Source organism: Medicago sativa, chromosome 4, assembly GCF_051527215.1.
Source record: "Medicago sativa cultivar Bolivia chromosome 4, Bolivia_mono, whole genome shotgun sequence".
NCBI classification, from domain to species: domain Eukaryota; kingdom Viridiplantae; phylum Streptophyta; class Magnoliopsida; order Fabales; family Fabaceae; genus Medicago; species Medicago sativa.
Genome location: NC_140752.1, coordinates 28,990,325 through 29,004,256, shown reverse-complemented (window position 1 = coordinate 29,004,256; position 13,932 = coordinate 28,990,325). Strand labels below are relative to the sequence as shown.

At 33.6% G+C, this 13,932-nt stretch overlaps 1 pseudogene; it reads right to left on the bottom strand.

The window, feature by feature from the left end:
• Positions 1-10,930: 10,930 nt before the first annotated feature.
• LOC146927564 (agamous-like MADS-box protein AGL80 pseudogene) lies at positions 10,931-11,673 on the bottom strand (annotated as a pseudogene).
• Positions 11,674-13,932: the final 2,259 nt, after the last annotated feature.

Here is a 13,932-nt window from a genome sequence, read left to right as displayed (position 1 = left end):
CCGTTAGTTTTAAATGTCATATATTTATATAGTATAATATGGTATAAATAAGAATTTGTAATGGTATTATATATTTATAGTATATTAATAAAAAAATTAAGGGGAGTATATTAGTAAAAATTATAAAGTTCTTGACTTTTTTATTGATAATCTTTAGAAACCTTATTTCAAGAAGAAAAAAATTCTTTAGAAACCAATTTTCGGACATAATATAATAAGGATTTAATGAATATACACAATCAATGAAATATTATTTTATTTTCTCAATCAATCATAATTGTTCGATCACATGACCTTAATTATAATTACTTTTATTGATATTTTATAATTTTATTTTATTTTGGTACAAAAGAGGACTAAAGGCCCAACAAGAAATTAATTAACTTATTTAAGAAAAAAAGGTGAATAGTTAAATTATAAGGTCCAACCGGCCGGTCCGGTCCGGTTTTCAAAACTATGGAATTAACATACAGTAAAAACAAAATTGTGGGAGAGAGAAAGGTATATATATACATATACATAGAGAGAGAGAGAGAGAGAGAGAGAGAGAGAGAGAGAGAGAGAGAGAGAGAAGGAGGGGGTGGCTCTAGGAAACTAGGGCAACCGCATCGGAAATCTTTTTCACCGGTGGAGAGACACATTGGGGGGGAAGTTTAATAGGTGGAATTTTGATTATTGTTGTGATGATATTAATTTTGCTTGAGTGTTGTTTGATGTCGAGAAAAGAAATAGAATTACGACGATGAATGGAAATGTTATGAGAAGTTTAAAAAAAATATATGGAATAGGAGGTGTAAAACATAAGTTTTTAAATAAGTGGGGGAGGGGAGAAGTAAGAGAGTAGTGAATAGCAGAGGAAAAGATTATAGCGAGTGGCTGGCCCGAATATAAATAGAACCTTATAAGTTAGAATGGTTAGTTTTTGTTGAACGTGGAAAAGAAGAGAAGAGTAGAGAAAGAGAAACCCTAATGCAGCAAGGTCGAGCCAAAAACCAGAATTTTCAAAGGGTTGGAGGTAAGGGGGAGAATCTTTTCATTCTAGGGTAATGTAATCTTAATTGTGAGGTTGTGTAGTATATTGACTATGAGTGTTTGTTCTGATGATCATGATGATGAGAGGACGGTGATAATGTTGTTGTCATTAGAATTAGAGATGTAATATAAGGTTAGAATTGAGAGGAACAATATAGGGCTAATTGAACCATGAAATTTAATGGATAATCATATAGGTTGAGGAGAAATTAGGGTGTGAATGATAGAATAAGTTTAGGGTGATGATTAGGGAAAGGTTTGGTGAGTTTTGAGTCGAAAACAGAGTCGGAGAAGAACCCACGAAGAAAAATCGCAGAAAAACTGCGCATTCCAGTACCTGTCAGGCACGCACGGTCGTTCCCCCAGTGGCACGGTTTGTGTGTGTAGCTCGGCCCTAAACCCCATTTTAGTGAATTTTTTGGAGCACGGTCGTGCACCTTTCACATACTTAGAAAGACCCAATTTTATGCCTTTAAAAGTTTCCCAAGATGTATAATAAGGTTCCAAACCTATAAACTAAAATGCGGGGAGTCTAATTAGATGTCATGAGAGTAGTTTTTTAAATCCATGCTGAAAACATTACATGAAAAGGTTAAGGGTTCTAGATATGAATTAAGGACAGAAGAGAGGAGTGGAGTAAGACAGCGGATGAATGAAAATGAAGATGTTTATGCATAATGATGTTGATAAATGACGTTGTTTATTATATTTTGATGATTATATTAATGATGATGTAAATGATGATGGTTAGTATTATTTTATGACGAGAATGATGATGTTTATTCTTTATATTGATGATGAGAAATGACGATGTATATTCTTCATGATGATGTGAATGATGACGATGTGTTTTGGTGTCTTGATGAAGTGTATATTAGGAAGAGTTGCATATATGATTGTTAATTGTTGATGATGCGATGATACTTTTATTACTTTATCAGTCTGTCACCATGCATGCATATAGAGTTGTGTCTAGGAATTATGAAGATGAAATGACGACGAAAGTTCAGTAACATATCTCTGGCAAATTATGACGACGAAAATCTAGTAACATAAATGATAAATTATCACGACGATAGATGTGGTACCACATTCATATAGGTTATAGGATGGAGTCCGTATGCATATAATTGTATGATGTTTTTGTACTTGGTGTTTATGTGTGAAATGGTGTGAGACGATGAAATGTTTTAATTGTTGAGAATGAAATATTTGTTGAAGTTAGTATGACGATTGAATATTGTTACTACTATTTTAATATTCTGCATGATTTTCCTAATGGTATGTTATGGCTGGATTTCTCACCCCTTTCTTCTTGTTGTTGTGTCATTATGGTGATTGTACTCATTGGGTACAGACGCTCAGGTTGAGGAATATTAGCTGCGGGACGAACGAAAAATGTGGTGTTGGAAGTGCATTTCGCTTTTTTTGTCTTTCTTTTTAGTAGTGAAATAAGCATGTAGACGCTACGAGCTCTGATTCATGTTGCACCAAGGTTGGGTTTGACATTTTTGTCTTTAAGTTTGATTCCTTGAACTATTGTTATTTCTATTTATGATGAATTATTTTGTTAATGAAATTAGTGAGTTGTTTTCCACTACTGAAATTATTTATGTGAAAGGAAAATTTATGTAATTATACGATATAACGTCGAGTTTTGTAACATCCTCCTTGTTAAATATATCCTTATTATTTAACAATTATCATCGGGAAATAGGATGTTACAAAGTTGGTATCAGAGTTGTTCGATCCATCCGGCCTAGGATTTTCAAATACCTCTGAGAAAGTAAGAACCTGCACGTAAACCTCCGTGCATAAGTTTATCTCTCTATAGGACTAGAAAACCTAAACACTTAAACACGTAGTATTGGTTGCAACTGATAGCTGGAGGGGAATGAACCCATATCTTTGAGAGAGTAAGACCCCACGTGTACCTACCCGTGTGATCAGCAGGTGCAACTCGACAGCCGATTGGTAGTAAAACCCCACGAAATCATCGCTTAGATAGATAACGATTAATAGCATGAACAAGACTTGACTGTTGCATAATTCCAACAATTGAATAGAGGGGATCCAAAGAATCCTAACCACCGCTAACCTTCTGCAATCAAAACAAGTAAACTTTACTCTGTTTCAAACAGATTAAATTACAAAACTCTAAACCCTTATCTTTTTTTTATTTTTATTGTTCCCAAATAAGTAACGTGAATTGTTTGGTTGAAACAACAATTCATGTGGATACGACACTCTACTTATCACTTTATTACTTGGTAAACGATTTGGTACACTTGCCTAAATCCAACCATCAGGGCTCTAAGATGAACCTATGTTTAATAGTTTGATTCTATTAATGCAAGTCATTTATACAGTTATGTTTTAAGATCTATTTAATCTTTGTATGCATCAGGCGTAATGTATTTGTTACCTTTGGAGGTGTGACATACCTAGGAAGTGTGAATGAGCTTAGAGTGGGTGCATATTGGTGTTCGGATTACATCAAAATCATTGCATATCAATTTTATTCTTCTACCATAGTGGGATAGAGTTAGGCATATCCATTTAATGCATTAGCGACAAGTTAATGTATGTGGTGAACTTTTAGATTCATAGGTAAGAGTGGTTCCTTTAGATGAAAATTTAAGAATATTTGTTGTACCTTTGTTTCAATTACCAATGAGAATGTAAGTCCCCCGCCTTGAATAAATTCGAAGAGCATAGGAAACCTAGACGATTCATGACCCTTTACCATATAGCATGCACATCCTTTAGGATGATTAAGGAACAACATCACATCTGGAGGGACGTTAGATACCCCGAACTAATCAATTAAATTGAACTTTTTTCCATAACTGGTAACTGTTTTCATTATTCACAGCAAGGAAACATAAGAGATTTGAAGAGTCCTAATTGTCGTTGAATTCTGCAATCAAAAACCTTTAATTTTTGCAATCAACACAACATTTTTGCACAGTCAAATCAAACTTGCAAACTCCCCTCATTTATTTGCTATTTATTTACTGTTTTAATAAATCTATGTGGAGACGATTTTAATTACTACTTTATTACTTGAAAAAAGTTTAGTGCACTTGGCAAATTTAGTCATCAACTTTCTTGCGTCGTTGCTAGGTATTATTATATTTTTTGAGAGGTAATTCACATTACATATTAATTTCAGTATCTACTAATTTTTATTTTTTTTATTTTTTTTTTACTTTTTATTGTTATTTATATTTTTGTTTATTTTTATTATTGTTTTTTTTCACATTTTGTTTTTGTTTTTAGGTTAGAATTATTTTAATTCCTATTTTCTAGTTCATTTTCATTCCTTTTTTTAACAGGTTAGTTTTTACTTTTTAGAAGCCACATAAGGTGTGTTCACATGACGGCTTGAGTGGGTAAATTTTGTAACTAGTCTCACTGCCTTTATGTGATACATACGTATATCCTAGAAGTGTGGTTTGAGTGTATAACACTCTAAACTCCGAAAGAAATAATCATGCAATAATTCAAAGATTTAGATGCTACGCCTACATTTTTCCAAAACATGCAAAATCTGGTTTTCATAAAAATTCGCAATGGAAGACAATCATCATATAAAATATCTCATCACGTGTAACAATCATCAATCCATGAGTAATAAAATCTCAACATAAAATCACATGCTTCAATTACATAACCTAACTCAATCATGCACGCCGTCTACCCATTCCAACAAATAGGCAGGCGGTCAACCAAACGACCACTGGGGGTTAGATAATATTCCACAAATAATATATAATCAATAAAAGCATTCAAGGATTTCAAGTATAGCATACCTACATACTCAACATTCCTAGAATACTAACTCCACATGAATATTGTAACGCCCCGAAATTTCTAATTATTATTTTGTGTGTGTCTCTCAATATCTTAATATTTTTGTGATTAATGTTCTTTCAGTTGTGTTTGTTTTGTATGCTAACTTCTACGCATTTATGCCAATAATTTAATATTAATTTATTAGCTTTAATATATATTTATAAATATGTATAGATATCCAAATAGTATTAGGTTTAAGAGTGATAACTACGAGAAGTCCACAAGTTTTTGACGTTGGGATAAGAATCACTACGAGAAGAGTAAGATGTTGGAAGCATCAAATTCAAGGTAGCAAAACTCGGACAGTCGATGAAAGGCGTGGTAAGAATATGATGAATGTGTCCTCCGTTGAGTAAGTTAAGAAAGATTAGGGTCACTTTCGATATGGTAATCGAGTTGGGTAATTGGTAAAGTCAAGTACATACAAGAGTTGTCAGTCAGTTAAGAGGAGGTTATGTATCAAGATAAGGGAGATACACATAAGGTTAGGAGAATTCTTCTTCACAACTCGGAGTAACGATCAAGTCATCAAGTGTGATAACCAGTATCCGAATAAAGAGGAGCATGAAAAGACATATCTTGAAGTTGTGAATTTTACTATGAAGGAAGACATGATTCTCGAATTATTCACAAGGTGAGTCATACACTATTATGCCATACTTGTTAAGTGATAACGATACTTGTTATAATATTTCCGAACCATGATTTTTATGACTTCTAAAGTTAAGATATGTATTGAGGAACTTGGAAGTGAAGTTTATTTCAAAACATAATTTTTACATCTCTGAAACTGATGAAACACGCCATAAGCGAGTAAACTCACTTAAGGCGTGCAAACTCCAGATCCAACTCGCCATTGGCGAGCGTGGGGCGAGTTGCACAACTTTCTAAAATGTGTGGTTGTCTTGTGGTTCTGTAGTATTGTCAAGGGCTCAATTTCAAAATATTCCTTTGATATTTTGTACTACTTCATTCCAAGGACTCATATGCTAATATTCCAAGTTTTCTAAAAAGGAAAACATCGGACAAGTATCGTTGTTAATTAACAAAGCATGACGTTCTAGAGTGTGAACATGTATAAGATAGGTTTTGAAGAGTGCATCGAACCTTGCAAGACGATTCTTGGAGAAGTTAAAATTGACAAAGTCAGCAACCGTATTCATTAAAAGAATCGTACGAGATGTTCGAAAGTTTTGTTAAGATTTTCAAGTGCAAGAAGTATAAGTCGGAAATCTTAAGGATATATGAATCAAAGGACTTGCAAATAACATTCAGACTTATTAGCATGTTAAGTTTGTTTCCTCCATGCCAAATTTATATCAGTTGCCGTAAATTCGCATTGAATGGAAAATTAAAATAAGATTTGGAAGCTTTCCTAAACATCTAAGAAAGATAAGATTCCCACAGAGTCGTCGTTTAAACTACACAGATGAGAGGCGAAGGCCTTGATATTTAATAAGGAAAATCGTGTGTTCTTGTAAGTTATGCTTAAGTTAAGGAAGTTCAGAGACCCTTCGCGGTTAAGAGAATTGAGTACAAGTTATGTAAATCTCTTAAAAATACTCTGAAGTGTTGATTCATCAGATTACCAGTTGGATATGTACGGCTATAGGGAAATGCTTGAGTATGCACATGAACAACAAGATACTTTAAACACAAGTAAGCACTGAAGGGCAAACCTGGATTCCAGTAGGACCCCAGTTGTAAGGCAAATCCTGAGTGTTCCAGTTAATGATAAGATATTTATATGAATGGTTAATGCTAAGCGAATAAGATATGGATCCGAGAGAACCAGTCCACATGCAGTAAGGATAAGTTTCAATCACGATGTTTCAAAAGAATGCCAAATTTTGAGGAGGATATCAAGATTAAGAGGACTATATTCGGTTATATGCAGAATAAAGCAGGATGAATTACATGTTTTGATGAGGAAAGTATACTTCAAACTCTTTTGAGTGTGTATGATCAAACCTTGTATGGCTGAAACCCAAGATGGCAGGTTTCAGTCACAGTGATTGATAAGTAATCTCTAAATTCAAGGACGAAATTTCTTTTAAGGGGGTAGAGTGTAATATCCTGCTCATCGGTATTGGGATATTACCAGTCAATCGTGCCAGAGAACAAATGTTCATGGAAAGCGAGTATGACGGAGAATGTTTATCAAACGATATTAGTCAAGCATGGGTTTAAGTATCAGTGTCAGGCTAAATACGATTAAGGCGAAGGGAAAAATCGTAAAAAGCTGCAAGGGCTATTTAAGGCCACAAGAGCCAATTTTCCTTCATTTTCAAAACTCTTTCTCTCTCTAGGTTTAGAAACTAGAATTCTCTCCTCCTTCTCTCTACACCATCGCCCCAACCTCCCTCCATAACCCATCAATCCTTCCATTGTTTGTGTAATTGGTGAATCAAGCATGAATCAAGGTGTTTTAGCAAGCAAGAAACAACTTTGAGTTTGAATTGATGCTTTGAGGTTACCTTGGTATCAAGATCAAGAGCTAGGGTTTGGTGTAGAGTGGAACTTGAAGATGGAAGCTTGTTATTGCAACATTATGATTAAGGTGAGTTCTTAGATTAGTTTACCTCCCTTGGGTTGTGTAATTCTAGTAAGAGAACATGATTCTAGGCCAAGTTTAGCATGATGAGATTTTAGTACCCAAATGCCAATCTTGTTGTTTATATGTTAAAATTGCCATGAAATATGTTTTATGATGTTTATAAAAGTTGCTGGATGTATATGATGCATTGCAGGATTGAATTGGATGTGGTTTAGGTCAAAATGCAAAATCTGCACTACTGACCCGAAGAAACTCGCCATAAGCGAAATATTTGGCTTATAGCAAGTTTCCCCAAATGAAACTCGCCAAAAGTTAGCTTATAGCGAGTTGGCTCTTCCCTTGCCAACTTCACATTGGTTTGTTGGCTTGTTATGGGATCGTAGTGCAATCCGAGGCTTTTCTTACGATGATTTCCAACTCTATAACTCCTAAACAACATCCAAGCAATGCACATAACATCAAACGATTCTTGAAATGGAAATCATGGTCAAATTAACATATGCATCAAGAATGGTACAAGTGAGTTTAAGCCAAATTACTCGGGTAGTGATGAACTAAGAAAGGGAATGAATGTAGATCCTCGACATAGTTTGTAGAGAACTAGAATGCTAAGCCTGAACCCTATGTAGGTTAAGACGCGAATTGATTAGTGTATTCTCTTCGCACATGAATAAGAATGTCTATGTAGGTAGTTTACCGCTAATCGGGTAGATTACGGACCCGTGGTAAACGAGCAAGCATGTATAGGTTAAACCCTTCATGTATGTATGACCAAGACTATGATGTATTATGTAGTTTACCGTTAATTGGATCGTTTACGTATCCGTGGTAAATGAGTAAGTAAGATGTAGGTGTCGTGTCTTTCCGTTATCCACGCCAAGGGGGATACGAGAGGTTCTCCAAGGGGAACGGGATACGCTCTGCAAGGTAGGCCCGCACGTCAGTGAGGGAGTCCTATGTACCTTAGATAGGTTTTCATCGGTCATGTATGGGATTGTGCTCAGGGTTACTCCACCCGGGGCTCTCCGTAAAATGAACTTAGATGATATGTTTGTTCAACGCTAACATCTATGTATGAATGAATATGACTATGTATGATTATGATATGATGTTAGACACATACAAGTTTATGAAATAGAGCAAGTTATCAATGTTAAACCGAAGACGATCTTAGGTTTCCCTAATCGTCCGATATAGGAATCGTGTCATGAATAAGTATGCAAAGTCTTGATGCGTTTAGCGTATCTTGAGTTAGCGGTCTTAGATTCCCTTTAACCGCCATGACACGTATGAAGTAAGCAAGACCTATGACAAGTTAAGAAGAACCTATGACGGATCTAGTATGCACGACCGTCTAGGCAAGCATGACCACACTCGTATAATCAACCGTCAGATTGTATTGTAGACACATGGTGATCGTAGGTTTCCGCCGAGGTTACCTATAGCCTAGGATTAGGTAGAACTCACTGAGACATTATGTCTCATCCCAATCTTTATTTGTTTAAGATAAACAGGTTGGCATTGCAAGCTCATAGCTAGATGGATATTTCAACAAGTGGCCGTTCGTACCCGTTGCAGGATGTCATGGATTTCAAGGATGTATTTCCTACATTTTGGACTAGTAATAGTGTATTGTTGATTGTACGAACGCACACTGTTGTATAAATTATTCATTCAAAGTATTTATGTTGTAAATTTTAATGTATCCAGTATCAAGTTAATGCACATGCTAAACTTTCTAGATACGTTTAGTGTGGGCGTTACAGAATAATAAGTGTCTTGACTAATGTTTCCATCGAGAGACATGAGATAAATCTTACTTGTGTTATAGTCTGTTTGGCGATTTGATTATATCTTTTTATGACAAACAAGTATTCTTTGGATTAACCTTCTAGAAGTGAAGATTCTTTCATGGATGAATTACATGTTTTGGTGAACTTGGCGTGTGGCTGGTTTTAAATATATAAATACGTTAAACCTAATTTTGAAATATACACATATAGGAGACCAAAGAAGCACAAACACCGTGAAACAGTATCCATGTGTGAATGACATTTTACAAGATGAAAGATAGGTATATTATATTTTACTATTTGAGTTCTTGTTTCAATTTTATGGAAATGCCTATTAACTTGAGTTTGTAACTTGTATAATTTTATTTTATATAGGTTCAAAATGAAGATGGAACATAGGAAGATTAGAAGACGATTTTATCTTTGACGAAGATGATATGATCCAATTTACATGTAACAATTGAGATTGTTTCATATGTATTTAAATACTATATAGTGCTATGAGGTTGATATTTTTTAACTATTCTGTAGTTTGACATGCTTGTAAGAATTGGTATTAGTATATCAATACAATTAAAGTTTTTTTTTATTAGGTCTCAAAATTATAGTGTGTGTATAAAAACATTAGCAAACTTTTATTATTAAAAAGACATATTTGTTTGATTAAAAAATATATTTAAACAATAAAAGTGTTGATAAAACCTTTACTAACAATAAAAATGTTGATAAAACCTTTACTAACAATAAAAATGGTGGTAAAGAATTAAGAGGTGTCATTAAAACATATAGCAACGGAGACTCAGCATCCGGCATAGCAATTTAATTTGAGCCTATAATTACTTTTCCAACGGAAAGCAGCCACGGGAATAGCACTAGTGTTTTGTCCAACAATCTGAAAAACCATCTATCGTGATGATGATTTTCCGTCGGTATAGTAAATTAAAAAGGACGGAGAAATAGTGCCCTTGGAATAGGTATTTTAGCCTATAGCAACGGTTTTTTACCCTTTGCCTACGAAATTTTGCTGTCATTATAAGTCAACGGTTTTGTAACCTTTAGGAAGGGAATTTTGTTGTCACTAATTCAATTTTCTTTTAGTGTGTATAGGAATATTAACTGCACAAACAATCAACAGAAGAAAACTTAATTGGGTTTTTTAATCTTAGTTGCTGGAAAAATATATTATAAAAAAAACTTGACCATGAATAAACTTGTTCCTTTTTTCCCCGAGTGGCGGCTGGTGGTTTTAATAAAGTTTGGCTGTTCAGAAAAACTGCATTATCAACACAGAATGTTGACATTAATTTAGACATGTGTTTCTATGTGACTAAATCTAAAAGTAACTAATTATATTTAACTATCCAACACAGATTTTTTTTGGCACAAAAGAATAGTTTTTTTTTTTTACATGGAATGGATAATATATGAGATAAATCATTCGATAAATGTTAGTTATTAACAAGCTATGTTAGTAGCTAAAATTAATGAATACCACAAAAGTATTGAAAGCTACCTAACAATAAGATTTTTTATTCAAGTAAACACCCGGAGCCGAAGCTACAGACAGGAAATAAATATACCAAGATTACACCGTAAAGAATTACGATTGTATCTTCACACACATAACAAATAATTAAAAAACTAAATCACCATAAAATAAAATATCGGGACTAAATTGAGAAAAGATCCTTCAAGGTAGTAAATCAGGCCAAACTCCATAATTGATCTCACCAAAGGGCACTGTCTCGTGCACATTACCAGCCATCATTGAGTCCATCAATAATTGACTTTGCATAATTTCATCATCATTAATAGGTATCCCAACATGGCCATGACCCACAATTCCCATTTCCTCACTCCTAGATGCTGTTGGAGGTGGTGGTGGCACTGTTGCCGCCAAACGTCTACCAATGTCCTTCAAATTATGGTCAATCAACCAAGTAAGGTAACTCAAATCAGCCGTTGACATATTGTCGTGCACAACTCTACCTTCATTGAGACAATGAGACATGAGTATTGTCATCTCTTGCTCCCTATTTTCTTTTCTTTGTTTCTTCAATTTCTCTTCAGCCTTCAGAATCCTTTGTGTCAAGAAAGTCTCTTGGTTCAGCATTTTCTTGCACTTTTGAAACTCGTGCATCGTCATGAATTTTGAGAGCACAGATTGGACCCCCTCTGGTGAAGGCCAAATCTCAGGTTGAGGCTCATAAGAGCCATACACTATGGCACAGGCTTCAATGCCACAGAGGGTGCTAAGTTCAGCAACCTTTTTCAATAGACCCTTTGTTCTTTTTTTGTATGTTGCTTTCCTTGCAGCATCATTGACAATGAAGGCGAGTTTAACCTTACTTCTAGCCATGGTTGTGACAAGAACAAAGGACAAAGAAAATTGAAAGAAAAAAAACTGATTGTTGTGGTATTTCTTGTTGTGAATAATGTCTCGTTACTTTTTGTTTATATAGACCGATTTGATATGCATGGTTTGATTTTTAGATAATATTTGGTGTATGTGTGACTAATTTCCAGCTAGCATTTGAACGGTAAAATATCACATTATTGACATACCATCCAGGTAGAATGTAAAAAAGCAATTGCATTTATGGCATTCAATTTATAAATTTAAAATATGTAAATAATTTAAATGACACAGCTGGTATGATATTATCTTATATCAAAAATATCACATTATTGACATACCATCCAGGTAGATATGCATGGTTTTTTTTTTTTTACAATCTTACAGTTTTTGAACTGATGTATCACAACTCTTCTCTCTATAAGATTCATGCACATAGATATATTCTGATAGGATTTCATTTTACCGTTTGTTTTTTTTTTTTTTTTTGAAAGGAACCATTAGTTTCAAATATCATATATTTATAGTATAATATGGTATAAATAAGAATTTGTTATGGTATTATATATTCACAACTCTTCTCTCTATAAGATTCATGCACATAGATATATTCTGATAGGATTTCATTTTACCGTTAGTTTTTTTTTTTTTTTTGAAAGGAACCATTAGTTTCAAATATCATATATTTATAGTATAATATGGTATAAATAAGAATTTGTTATGGTATTATATATTTATAGTATATTTATTAAAAAAAATTGACGGGAGTATATTAATAAAAAATAGCTTTTTTAAAGGAACCGTTAGTTTTAAATAACATATATTTATAGTATAATATGGTATAAATAAGAATTTGTTATGGTACTATATATTTATAGTATATTAATAAAAAAAAATTGAAGAGAGTATATTAATAAAAATTAGTTTTTTTTAAAGGAACCGTTAGTTTTAAATGTCATATATTTATATAGTATAATATGGTATAAATAAGAATTTGTAATGGTATTATATATTTATAGTATATTAATAAAAAAATTAAGGGGAGTATATTAGTAAAAATTATAAAGTTCTTGACTTTTTTATTGATAATCTTTAGAAACCTTATTTCAAGAAGAAAAAAATTCTTTAGAAACCAATTTTCGGACATAATATAATAAGGATTTAATGAATATACACAATCAATGAAATATTATTTTATTTTCTCAATCAATCATAATTGTTCGATCACATGACCTTAATTATAATTACTTTTATTGATATTTTATAATTTTATTTTATTTTGGTACAAAAGAGGACTAAAGGCCCAACAAGAAATTAATTAACTTATTTAAGAAAAAAAGGTGAATAGTTAAATTATAAGGTCCAACCGGCCGGTCCGGTCCGGTTTTCAAAACTATGGAATTAACATACAGTAAAAACAAAATTGTGGGAGAGAGAAAGGTATATATATACATATACATAGAGAGAGAGAGAGAGAGAGAGAGAGAGAGAGAGAGAGAGAGAGAGAGAGAGAGAAGGAGGGGGTGGCTCTAGGAAACTAGGGCAACCGCATCGGAAATCTTTTTCACCGGTGGAGAGACACATTGGGGGGGAAGTTTAATAGGTGGAATTTTGATTATTGTTGTGATGATATTAATTTTGCTTGAGTGTTGTTTGATGTCGAGAAAAGAAATAGAATTACGACGATGAATGGAAATGTTATGAGAAGTTTAAAAAAAATATATGGAATAGGAGGTGTAAAACATAAGTTTTTAAATAAGTGGGGGAGGGGAGAAGTAAGAGAGTAGTGAATAGCAGAGGAAAAGATTATAGCGAGTGGCTGGCCCGAATATAAATAGAACCTTATAAGTTAGAATGGTTAGTTTTTGTTGAACGTGGAAAAGAAGAGAAGAGTAGAGAAAGAGAAACCCTAATGCAGCAAGGTCGAGCCAAAAACCAGAATTTTCAAAGGGTTGGAGGTAAGGGGGAGAATCTTTTCATTCTAGGGTAATGTAATCTTAATTGTGAGGTTGTGTAGTATATTGACTATGAGTGTTTGTTTTGATGATCATGATGATGAGAGGACGGTGATAATGTTGTTGTCATTAGAATTAGAGATGTAATGTAAGGTTAGAATTGAGAGGAACAATATAGGGCTAATTGAACCATGAAATTTAACAGTGAAAATTAATGGATAATCATATAGGTTGAGGAGAAATTAGGGTGTGAATGATAGAATAAGTTTAGGGTGATGATTAGGGAAAGGTTTGGTGAGTTATGAGTCGAAAACAGAGTCGGAGAAGAACCCACGAAGAAAAATCGCAGACTTAGAAAGACCCAATTTTATGCCTTTAAAA